The sequence below is a fragment of the Podarcis cretensis genome (genome assembly GCF_951804945.1).
Source record: "Podarcis cretensis genome assembly, chromosome: 11".
NCBI lineage: Eukaryota > Metazoa > Chordata > Lepidosauria > Squamata > Lacertidae > Podarcis > Podarcis cretensis.
This window is the reverse complement of record NC_137180.1, coordinates 43,213,000-43,225,987: the sequence shown is the minus strand read 5'-3', so window position 1 is coordinate 43,225,987 and position 12,988 is coordinate 43,213,000. Positions and strand designations below refer to the sequence as shown.

Genomic DNA, 12,988 nt, shown 5'->3' with positions numbered 1-12,988 from the left:
CCATGCAAACAAACAAACAAACAAACAAACAAACAAACAAATGCAAATAAAATTACAGAAATGATTGTTCAAGCACTTTCTACAAAGCCGAGTTTCTCTTCTGCCTTTCCTTATATGTGATATCTAAATGACTAGTCACTAGTGGACCGTAGAACAAAATGTTGCAATGCGGAGTGTTCCTGCTCCTGCATCCAACTAAACCCGTCATTCCATTACCATCCCCTCCACTTCTCCATTTTAATAAACCTGCTGATACTTCCACTCTTGTGCAAGGATGTTTTAGCTATACAGGCACTCAGATAATGAATGAGTCAGTATCATGGCATACAATCTAGTGGACATTACAAGAATCACTTTGGATTGTAAAAAATAATAATTAAGAAGTTTATGCAATGTGCATACTATTACGACAATAAGATTGCTGGAGTTAAACTATTAAGTGCTTGCAATCTTTATTTCGATTCATGAGTTCTGGGTAACTACACTTAGTTCCAGGTAGATTAGTCTAATCACACTTTAGTTATTTCTGACATTTATATCTCACCCTTCAAGGGCCACTTGACATTCCCAAGACTACTTACAAAAGAGTAAATAATACAAATTACAAAACATTCATTCATTTATTCATTCATTCATTTATTTATTTATTTATTTATTTATTTATAGAATATAGGACAGTCTAACACTCTACTCAATTACAAGTTATCACAGATTCAAATACTTAAAAGCTTTTAAAATTACACTGCTCATAAGGCAAAACAAGAAATCACTTTGAGAGGGGCTTCTAAACCTAAAAGATAGGTCTAAACTCTAGGCACAGATCCTTGAGTGGTAAGAGCAGCGAGGGGGAAGCAAAAATGTGTTCTGAAATGATGATGTGTTCTGAAATGATGATGCGTTTTTTAAAATGGCTCCAGTAAGAAGGCTTATGATCCTTCTTGCAGTGATGTCAGAGGCACTGCCTGATAAGAGGCTAGGACACAAGTGCTATTCCACTGCTTCAATACTCACAATTTTGTTGTGTTTACCATAGCAAGAATCCGTAGGTGAGATTCAATGTTGCAGTATTGCATCTGCTCCACCAGCGCAAGTATTTCCACAATCTCGCTTTTCCTCCCCCCGACACTGCTATGGGGATTCTCCCAACCCCACAGAGATGATTGGGGGGGGTGTACCTGGGAGAAGGAGAGCAAGAAAGCGCCAGTTGCTCTAGTAGAACTTCTTGCACAGGCTCCCACTAGCAAAACTGTATAGTTGAATATGGTCCATTGTTTCTCGCAAATTTTGGTGCTGGGAAACTGCCATTCTCCTGGAGTGGAAGTATTTATGGAGAGGATGACATCTGGATTACACTCACTGAATTAGCATATGTATATCTACAAAACAAAAGCAACCCAGCATCTGTAAGATCCTAGAGAACTGCAACAAGCACGGATGCAGCATATACTATTCTTTGATAAATATAGCCTTAAAATTTATGAGAAGCATCTCTGTAGGGCAGGATTTTCAGAGCTTCTAATAATACTATTCATCTGTGCTCACAGAAGTCAGCAATGCTTTGTGTTGAGCCATAAACATATGAATATTTTTTTTCCATTGCCAGCTGTACCAAGGGAACTCATTAGTTCACAACCGTTTTCATTTTAAAACACTAATAAAAGTCCATTGGACCAAACTCAAACTTCTAATATGTGGACATACAACTCCCAGCACTCGCTGAATTTTGTTACAATATCAAAATAATAATTGACGTCACGGGATGCAGTGGGGGAGGAAACCCACAAGATTAAGTTAAAAACAGACTTCACAATGTGATTCTCACAGTCCTCTGTTGGATCAGCCACTGTGGTTTGTTCGGAAACTGCTTTAAGGGTCACATGCCAAAGCATTTACATAAAAAAAAAGCGCAAATCCACTTTCAGCCAAATGTAGTTATTGTGGGAACCAGCCTACACAATCACACTGAGGATGTGAATCACCGAGCATATGAAGCTCCTCTTGGGATCAGGAACTTCCCCCACTGGGACTTAGATAGAAGTTGGAGGGTGCCTTGTGGGTCACCTAACCCAACCTCCCACTTATATCCAAAGTGAGAGCACTCCAAAACAGGTAGCAGGCTGTGGAGTGGGGCAGAGATGTCTTAATGACACCAAAGTGACTGCAGCTTACATAGGTGGGGCAGGACATCAGAGCTGAGTGGGTGTGTTGGCTGAGACAATCTGATACTCCCTTCGGTGCACCCATTCATCAGCCTTGTTCTACCCTGCCACATCGCCATCCAGACAAATTGCAGCATTGCCAGTGTGAGGAGGGCAGCTTTGCCCCATCGCAAGGGTGCTACTGTCCCCATCAGATGGCCATCCAGCCTCTTCCTGAAGACCTCAAGTGCAGGAGGGCCCACCACTCCTCTAGGCAGTGTTCTTTTTCTTTTATCTTGGGACTCCAGATGTTGTACTAGAACTCCTATACTTCCTAGTCAGTTTAGCCAATGATCAAAGATGATGAGAGTTGTTGTTAAACCACCTCTTCATTATTATTATTATTATTATTATTATTATTATTATTATGAGTTTTATACATTTCAATAATGTTACAATCAATTTAACATTTCAAAACTTGACTTCCTTCCCCCTCTTTCCTCAGTTCCTTAAATTTATTTTTTAATATTTTCTGCATATCCAAATTAACTTAATTTGCTCATTTATTCATCTACTTTAAATATATACTCTTATAAAACTGCAGGTTGTTACAATAATACTGCTAATATTCTTATCTGTTTACAGTGTATTTGTAAATATTCAATAAACCATGTTGTAGTTTGTTAAGGGTTGCTGAGAACTGTACTACAATGAACCAGAATTCTCGGGATGTGGGTGTGGAATGTGCTGTCATTGATAAAAACACTGAAGACTATTGTGTTTCCTCCATGTTGATGAACCACCATTAATAAGCACTCTTAAAAAGAGAGAGAGATAAGATTCATGTCAAGATTTCTTCTTAACAAATCCATGCTGACTCCTGCTAATCACTCCACTAATAAGATGCTTACAAATTGACTCCTTTGTCATCTGTTCCTAATATCTTCCTTGTTTTCAGAGACAAACTGGTCTCAAGTTCCCTGGGATCACCTTTTTCTGAAGATTGAGACATCTGTCTGTCTCCAGCTCTGTAACACCTTCTGATAGCAAGATATTTTTTTTGTTCCCTAGGAAGTAATTCAGCAGACCTGAACTCAGTTAATGTAGCTAGTCATTTCCTGATGGATTCCTTATTAATCTTGAGCTGCAATCTTTACTTCCTTGCCAGTTGCACTACATATGCAATGTCGCATAAGGTGGCACAGAAATATTACATTTGCCTTGCAATGACTTGATCTCTTTTGTGCATCCTTTGGCAATAAGGATGAATGCTTAAGCCATTTTTGTAAATCAGTTTTGTAAATTGCCTTTTGAATTGGTCCTGAAAGCTCAGCTGCCCATAGTCTGCACTGCAGTACTTGTCTTTATATTACATTCAGCATAACTGAAACAAACCTGATGAGCTGAGAAGTGGGGGGGAATCCTGGCTGTATTGCTGTACTGGATTTTCTTGCTAACTGGGAGCAGAACTATACTGAAGATGTTAGCATACCTTATGGTATCGTGAAAGCATGTGAAGTTCAAAACCTAAACAAAAGAAGCAAAGGACAGTACTGTACTTTACTTCTTACAGAACATAAAAATATAAGAAGAATCCTCATGGATCAGGCAAAAGGCCCATCTAGTCCAGACATCCTGTTCTCACCCAGGAGAAGCCTGCAAGTAGGATCTGAGCACAACTGAGGCATCTAATCATAAGCCTGCATTTTTATCAAAGCTTATATTTTTGATTAAGGCCTGTATATTAAGATGAGCTTAAAGATTTTCAAATGTTTCATGCCAGGCAGAAGACCAGCTGCCTAAGAACCTTGGCAATGTTTATTCTCCTGGACAAGGGGCCCCCCTGATTTATAGCAGAAAACAATTCTCAAAGTCGTAAAAAGGGAATTACAGGCTGAGAGCGAGGACACTTCCGGGTTAGCGCGATCGGCTAATGGCGGATTCCCTCCGAGCTCCGGAGGGAATCGGCTCTGCTGCAGACGGGTCTCACAGCGACGGCGACGCGGGGACCCTTAGAAACCGCAGGCGCGGAAGCCTGCGGACTTGGTGACTCGGTGGGCACCTCAAGCGCCCCCCCGACCCACAAAGAGCCTTTTTAAAGGCTACGGAGAGGGTACGGAGAGTGGCGTGGTGCTGTGAGTAGACCGCTACTGCAGTGGAGCGAAGCCGCGAGCCATGGCCGGAGAGCGCTGACTTTTTCCCCTGAAATTTGGACTTGAAACAACCCGTGAGTAGAATGGAATTTGGACTTTAAAATTTTTACCTTTGAATTTGGTACGACCGGGGGATGTGCTAAAGGGAAGTCCGCACCCCCTCTACCTACAAAAGATTTAAAGCAAGGATCGGAGAACTAAGGTGGAGAGATCTTTTTTTTTCGGTACGAGTTAAAAGACATTAATTCCATGAATTTGACAGAAGAAGATTTGTGCTGGAGGGTAAGAGTCGAATTTTAGAAGCTTCTGTCTAACCCCCCCCCCCGACCCGGGAATGTCCCTGTGTGTGAGCTGGAGGAAAAGGAACAAGGAGTTTGACAGCTGTCAAAGGAGCTGTCAAACGGGCAGTTAAAGTTAAAAACTTTATTGTTTAACATCTCTCTGGACTAAACTTGCTATATTTGAATTAAAGTGCTTGGGAACAAAGTAGTTACAAATAACAAAGCAACAGACTGTTGGGAAAGGACTATTAAGTAACTAGAATCCCTCTAGGGGAAACTTTGAAACATTACAATGGCTACAGATGGAAAATTACAGGCAGAGATGGAAAGAATGTTTTTTCTCGTGGGAATACTGCAAGAGCAAAGCATGGCTATGAACAAACAACTTATAACCTTGAACTCTAAAACAAGCAACCCTGCTGAATGCATAAAGGATTTGACTGAAACAAAATCTGCAGCTGAACCAGAAGAGACATTTTTGGAACTGGAGGAGAGGGAAGAAGGAGTTAAGAAACTACAGGAGAGTACCAATCTGAAGCCTACATTGCTAGAACATAAAGAAGAAGATCTTGGGATTACCAATCTGCGAAAGATGCGAAAGTGGAAAGAGAAAGCCCCTGGAACACTTGGAATACTGGAACTGAAAAGAAATAAGAAATATGATTGGGGCTTCCTCTTTGAGTATGGGAGATCAGTTGACTTGTTGCAGCAGCTGTTACCAAGTATTTTGGATGGAAGAAAATTTGACGAGACTGTGCCAGAGCTCCTTCGAGAACTGAGGACCAACAAAGAGGGCTACCAACAAAACCGGCAGAGAGAGACTGACAGAGATTTGAAGGCCTCTGATGTGAGGAATCCAGGCTAAGAACTGTTTTGTGGACATTTATTTGGGAAGGGACAGAAACTGGGGTAGGGAGGGAGGGGAGAACAGAACTTTAAAACTTTTATGACTTTTGTTTTTGGCTATTATGACCTACATTTAATATAAAAAGGGGGAAATTTGTGGAAGGGAATTTGGGTCGACCTTAGAAAAGGACTTAATATTTGTAAGAAAACTGGACAAGTAAAATTTGGCCAAGTAATAAGAATTAATTTTAAAAACAACAATAATATGTTAAAGAAGAGAGATAAGAACCTGCTGAGCTAATTATTGGATTTGGGATGTATGAAGGGGGGGTGGGGGGAAGTTAGGGAGGGGGGTTAAGAAAGTAAGGTTATGAAATTATACATGTTTTGTTTTTGTTTTCATTTGTGTGTGTGTTTCTAAAATGTGAAAACCCAATAAAAATTATTTAAAAAAAAAAAGAGAGAGCGAGGACACTGACCTTGCATGTTGCAAAGTACAATTAAGCTGTAAGAGTGGTTAAATTAAGAGTTGGTAAATAGTAAAATAAAACCATGTGCCTCCCATTAAACTTGAGCCATATTTTCCTAAGGTTAAAAGGCCAAGAGCATCTGGCTGGCAGAAAGGAAGAGAGTATTTTGGGAAGTCTTTTTCTAAAGTTGTTTCTTTCTTAAACTGAGATCCTTTTAAGATTTCTTTTCCTTTTAAAAGGTTATTTATGTTATGTATTAAATATATTGGCTTAAATGTAATTATGCAAAGGATTTAGAAACTAAGAAATGTTAAATCCTTATGCTAGATTCTTATTTCATATAGTTGAAAGAGATCACAGGGGCCATCAGCCCAGCCCCCCTGCCAAGCAGGAAACATCATTAGAGCACACATATGGTTGTCAGGCCTTTGTTTAAAGACCTCCAAAAGAAGGAGATCTTTCAATGATGATGTGAACTCAAGATCCTTGACATCTGTTTAAGATAAAAATTTAAGATTAACCATTTGTTTTGGAGGGCAATAGGGCAAGGAGGGCAAGAGGTGAGCTGGTAATTAAGGTTCCTTGTTGAGACACATGTAAGATATATTACTACTTATTTGTCATTTATAGATAGAAGAATATATAGCTTTTTGTTTCCCATAAAAGGGCAAAAGGAAATGGGTGTATCTTTTGTGATTGGTTCTAGCAAACAGCCAATAGGAATTTCAACCAGGCTGATTGGACAGAGGCAGCCACAGGAGGAGCAAGGGGGCTGGGTTAAGGAAATATAAGTGCTGGCCAGAATGGCAGGAGGGCAGGCCAGAGCTTGGTAACCATATACCACTGTGCCTCTCATTTATTTGTCTGACAAATAAATTATTATTTTAATTTCTCTATTGCTGCGTTGAATATTTCATTCCAGCTAAGCGTTAACCACAAGCAGGGTGCTACACAACAGCACTCTCCCTTTCTGTGATTTTTATCAACTTGGAATTCAGGAGCATTTATACTGTTTCTGACATCTCTGCCCCACTCCACAGCCTGCTACCAGTGGGGGAAGTTCCTGATCCCAAGAGGAGCTTCATATGCTCGGTGATTCACATCCTCAGTGTGATTGTGTAGGCTGGTTCCCTCAATAACTACATTTGGCTGAAAGTAGTCAATGCAGCTAGTTGCTACATACTGTACAGCCTTACCATTATTTGGTTTAGTCATCTTTTAGGCCCCTTGATGGCTCACACCTATTTATTTTTGTAAAACTCCATCAAATACCCTACATCTGATGGTATGGTACAAATAATGGGCCTAAGAATCACAACATTCTCAGGAATGAATTATGACAGCCCTAGCTAAGCAAGAGATTGAAATAGCACACATGACAGCACATTGATGCTATGTAAAATGATGTTGCATTGGTCAGAAGAAATGTTGCCAGTAAAACACATTTCAGGTAACATCACATTTTCTTAATGCTAAGAACATCAAAGAAGAGAATGAAGTTAAAAATATATACATTTTTCATTTGTCTGTGGTTTGTGACCAATGTTACATAATCAGCCAATGTGAGCTCATCTGATTTTGTGCCTAACATATTTTGTCAGTTCATCAAATGAGAAAGCAAAATGATCAATGCAACAAAAAGTCATTAACCTTTTGTCTATTTTTTGGAGAGGTCTTTAGCAGAACTTTAGTGGGATGGGAAATACAGAAATTCTGAATCATCTTGCATGTCATGCTTTTGGTTGTTTTATTCATGTCTAAAATTCCATTTTGAAAAACGGAATTTTGAAAAATGTTGAAAAATGTTGAAAACTTATCTTTAAAATGACGTAAAACATGTTAACTATATATATGAAAATGAAAAATAGATCTGTAGGTTGACGAATTCATGGAATTACTCAAACATGTCCTCTGTCACTCAGCTACAGCCCTTCACCTAAGAGAGGGGATGAGGAACCTTTGGCTTTTCAGACGTTGTTTGACTCTGTTTGACACCAGCATGAAATTAATGAATAATAATAATTTAAAAAGCTCAATTCGGCCTCTCCATGCTGGGTGCGGGGGGAAACAGTCCATGTTGAATTCTTTCCTGTCCATGCAGCTGCTCAAAGGCACAGAAACCTTGCCAGAAAAATAAAAAAGGTGGCAACCCTAACACTAGCTCATTGAATTTTTTTGCCTTAGCCTCATGTTCTTAACACCTCCACTCAACTAATCCAAGTTCACCATGAAAAAGTCATTGCTGGACTTGCTCCCAAACACTACATGTCACCTTTCAGCAGCCAAGTTCCTTGCTTTCCACACTGAACTCTCTTTAGCAGAAGACAGGAATCATCAGCTGCTGCTTTGCATTATTGCTCAGACAAAATCCCTGGGCCAGAGGTCCGTTTCCACCTGGAACTACAGATCAGGGGCAGACTTTGGTCTTCCAAATTTTTGTGGCACCCTGTGCAAGGCCAAAATTTGGTGCCCACCTCTGGCATTCCGTTCTGTTCAATTCACTATGCCATAGTTGTGATGCCCTGCAGCGCCCCCTTGATTCGGCACCCAATGCGGCAGAATCAGTTGTTATTGTTTAGTCGTGTCCGACTCTTCGTGACCCCATGGACCAGAGCACGCCAGGCACTCCTGTCTTCCACTGCCTCCCACAGTTTGGTCAAACTCATGCTGGTGGCTTTGAGAACACTGTCCAACCATCTCGTCCTCTGTCGTCCCCTTCTCCTTGTGCCCTCCATCTTTCCCAACATCAGGGTCTTTTCCAGGGAGTCTTCTCTTCTCATGAGGTGGCCAAAGTATTGGAGCCTCAGTTTCAGAATATGTCCTTCCAGTGAGCACTCAGGGCTGATTTCCTTCAGAATGGAGAGGTTTGATCTTCTTGCAGTCCATGGGGCTCTCAAGAGTCTCCTCCAGCACCATAATTCAAAAGGCAGAAACAGTAGCACTGCCCTAAATCTGCCTCTAATTAGATGCTGGATTGTGTGCCTTCTATATAGCATGCCTAGGTGCAAAAGAGAACTGTGCTCCTGTACCTTTAAGTGCTGTGTAGAAGAGAGAATTTCAGCAGACATAGCATGCAGGACTTTGCCTTTCCTCCACTTACCAAGTGTTGAGCCTGAGAAGGCGGATGTTTTAACAGGAGTGTAGCTTGGCCCTGAGAGCCTTCCAGACATGACAGCCAGTTCCTATGCCATAACGCCTCCACGTAGAAAAGACCCCTTGTGTTCATCTATGCTGGTTTTAACAGGCAGCTGTTGTTGCTGCATTGTTTTTAGCATGGATAAGAGGCACCATAGGGAGTTTTTGCCTGTGGGAGAATGAAAGGTACAGTCTGAAGTTCAATGGAAGTAAGATGCAAAAGGTTAGAGGGTCCCTGCATCTTTATCAGCAGGTGACACTTGCCATCTACAGATTCTGAAATCCTCTCTTCTGCACAACTCTTAAAAGTACAGGAGCCGTGCTCTCGTTTGCATCTGGCCACCTTAGAAGTTGCAAAGATAGGAAATCTATACCTTACGAATCTTGGCTGCAAAATGAGTTTTTGGCATGCATTTTTTTCTGCTTTTGTAATTACACCCTGATCCAACACAGATGTACTCAGAAGGAAGCCCTGCTGAATGCAACAGAACACAAAGCTGATGTACGTGCTACCCTTGCCCAAAGCAGGATCCTTGTGGAGATTTCCTCACCTCCGAAAAAGCCGTAACATTCAGATGCTCTTACCTCATGTAGCAAGTAGCTATGTCCTCACCGTATGTGCCTGACTGCTGTTGGCAACAGCGGACAATGTGAAGGGCTATTAAATGGCACCTTTGCAAGTGTGTTAGAGAAACTTGTTCGTGATGCCCTTTCCTGTAGCATCTGTGTGGTGATTTCCTACCTTGCTGCCCTAGAAACAGTAGATTGTAACCAAGCCATTTGCATGTCGACAACATGCAACATATAACATATAACATATATACTGTATATAGGAGCTGAGAAAATCATCTTCCAAAGGATTTACAGAGTGCTCAGATTCCTGAAGATGATTGTCTAGAGGGATCGGCTGTTCCTTTTGGCTCACCTGGTTATTTTGATGTTGGGCATGATCCTGCGAATTCAACTCAGGCATGTCTGTTTCCTTCCCACCTGTCAAGTTTTTTGTGTGATGTCATTACTTCCATTGGGGATCCAGGCTTTGTTTTTGTGGACCCCTCTGAAGCACCATTCCTCATCTTACATAAGGGTGCAACAATAGAATTGCGAAATACCCGGGTTGGAAAAACTCCTCTGCTTGACAATCTGAATTTTAGCTTGTGAATCAGTGAGGGCAGTCTAGTAGAGGAAAAGGTTAACATAATTTTTTTGGATTTGATTTGTGGTATTCAAGGGTTCAGTCCTAACTAAGTCGATCTCTGTAAGTCCAATGCCAAGTAAGTCTGATAAATGTCGTTTGGAACGCTGGGCACCTTTCCAGTTAGGAGTTTGATCTGGCCTTCCACAAATTGTCATGCAGATCTTTTTTGGTTGGAAGGTTAAATAAAAAGAGTTTGTTTTAAGAGCCTCTGCACATTCTATGTCAAGCTTAGGGGTCTGCTCTGGTTGTTGCCAATTCACTTTGGTACTATGGTGTTCTGTTAATGCCTGCTTGTTATTAACTGATAAACTGTGGACCTCTTTGGATAATGGTGTTATTTGAGAGGCAATACCTCTAATTTGTTGGAAGATATGCTCAACCATTCTTGCAATTAGAGTTAATTGGGTGCTCTCCCTACTTGTTATTCCTTCATCTCTTAGCGGCACAGGATCAACTTGCCCCATTGCTGGATCCAGTTCCACGCTCTCACCTTGAATACTCTTCCCACACTCACAATCATCTTCAAGGGGAGAAAACCTTTTTTGTTGGAACTATAAAAGCAGATTTGTTTAAAAAGTCCTCTATTTTAGATTGTTTGGAAACCCGTGAGAGAGCTACATCCTCAGGGTCCCTGTAGCGTTTACTAGCAGGCATAGCGTCGCCGTGGGGAGAAAACAAGGAGAGGTTTCCCCAACCGAAAAAGAGAGAAAAGGCTTGCAATTTATTATTGGATAGCTGTGTATTCCAAGATGCCGTTTCTGAATAAATCAATCCCAGATATTTAAACGTATTTACTTGGTTTATGATGTGTTCATTCAGGTGCCAAACATGCTTTTTAGGGCACTTCTCAAATAGAATGACCTGCGTCTTATCGTAGTTTATAGATAAAGCATTCCTTGTGCAATATGAACTTAATTTTGCAAGCAGCCATCTCAGGCACACCTGTGCCTCATGAGAATTACAAAGCCATAAAGAATAGTGGTTGCTGATGGTTACATCTGAAGAAGTTTCCTAAAAACTCAAACTAGGGATTTTAAGCCTTTATATATAGTCTGGCTAGAGCAGCAGCAGTTGTGGATGCAGGAAGGATCTTGGCTCGGTGGGACCAACTCCTTGCAAAGCCAATTTTCTCTCTCTTGGAACTAATGCTGGATTGTGTATGTCGCTAACTGTCAAACTATTCCCCCCCCCCCTTCATGCAATCCAAGTATTCCAGCAATTTTTCCAAATCCTCATTATGATCCCAAGTGCCTGTGTTGCCTTGGGACTTTTGTGTGAGTAGATAAATGTTCAACAACACATCCCTCTCCCATCTGTCTAGCAGGCTCCACATCTGTGGCTCTTGGAGAAAGGAACAGTTCCATGTCCACATGGTCCTTGGCCTCCCAACATTGCTTCCAAGGCTTACAGCACTTCATGCTGGCTTCAGATGTTGCATCTTTGGTCGACAGAAGCAACATATATAGTATATTTAAAGAATCACTTATTTTCTCCCTTGCTTTTCTGTAAATGGTTGCAGCTTATAGAAGGGAAACTAGGAATACTGTGTGACATTTGATGCTGACTGGAAGGTGGGGGAAGAGATGAAACATCGAGAATAAAAACTAGGAAGAAGGAGATCTAGTTGCTTTTGAGCCAATTTACAGAGTAAATTAATCAGCTTGTGATATCTCCTTCTTCAGGGTGGGTGTTGATCATGGGCTTATGGCAATTAATTTAAGGCCATTACACATTTTAAATTGCTCATTGACTAGTATTAAGGGATTGTCCTAACGGAAACACAAAACAGATAGTAGCAAAACAAAACAAAAGCATATTAACAATTAGCCAGCTGGCCATCAAGGGGATATTTGCATATGGATTAACTTACGCCAAGAATTAAAAGAAAAAAATCAGAGCCCAAATGCTTTTATGCATCCGATTTGATTGTGCAAACTGCTTCCCCATGAACTAAGCCTGTATCACCATCACTAGTCCTGGGACTGCTAGCAGATGACATCAGTCAACCTAACACCAGGCCAGGGCCAGGAAGCAGAGCCTAGCAGTTTCAGGTGGGTTTAGGTGTAAAGTCCAGCTCAGAAGCTACAATCTCTACAGTATATACAGCTTTAAGAAAATAAAATGACTGGTAAATGAGAACTCAGCCTTACATTTCTGAAAATTGGCCTAAACAAAACCTGTCCAAGCTCCAGGGTCTTTCTTCTGGTTAAATGGCAATCCTTACTACCCCCGTCATACAACTAGAAGATGGGGGGTAAGCCAGTGAGAGTACAAAATTGCTCCTGGATGCCCTTATTTCAGCTCTGGCCATGAGAGAGGAGTATATTTTGTATGCTGTAAAAGGGAATAGCAGCAAACTGCCTGCCTCTCTAGAGAGGCTGATATGCCTGTAAAAAGGAGGAATAAAGTCACTTACATGCAGGGTCACTTACCCTTAGGACAGAAGCTGAGGTGGTCTTCTCTTAAGGGTGTATTATTGATGGCATTTTTCCTTTCCTTGGATTTCCAACTATGTTTGGATCCATTTCCTCTACCACTAGTCACCTAGTTTGCAGCCCATTGTGTTAATAAAAAACAGGCAGAGAGTTCATTAATTGCTGGAACTACTTGTTCTTCCCAAAAGCTGTAAATTGTTTTTTTAAAAAAAAATCATAAAAGGACATAGCAGTCCAGGGAATAACTTGCACGTTAGGCACATGTCCCTTATTTTACTAAGATATCCTTGATCCTAGAACTTTACCCTTCACCAAACTGGTGACCTCCAGAT

At 41.0% G+C, this 12,988-nt stretch overlaps 1 long non-coding RNA gene across 2 annotated transcripts; it reads right to left on the bottom strand.

Moving 5' to 3' along the window:
- Positions 1-685: 685 nt before the first annotated feature.
- Positions 686-12,756, bottom strand: LOC307226440. Of its 2 annotated transcripts, XR_013843421.1 has the most exons (3): positions 12,654-12,756; positions 3,534-3,665; positions 686-1,376 (listed from the first exon to the last, which is right to left on the bottom strand). It is a non-coding gene; the product is annotated as an uncharacterized lncRNA (long non-coding RNA). The 2 variants fall into 2 exon arrangements; XR_013843422.1 differs by lacking the exon at positions 686-1,376 and having other exon boundaries at positions 3,190-3,665.
- Between the last annotated feature and the right edge of the window lie 232 nt (positions 12,757-12,988).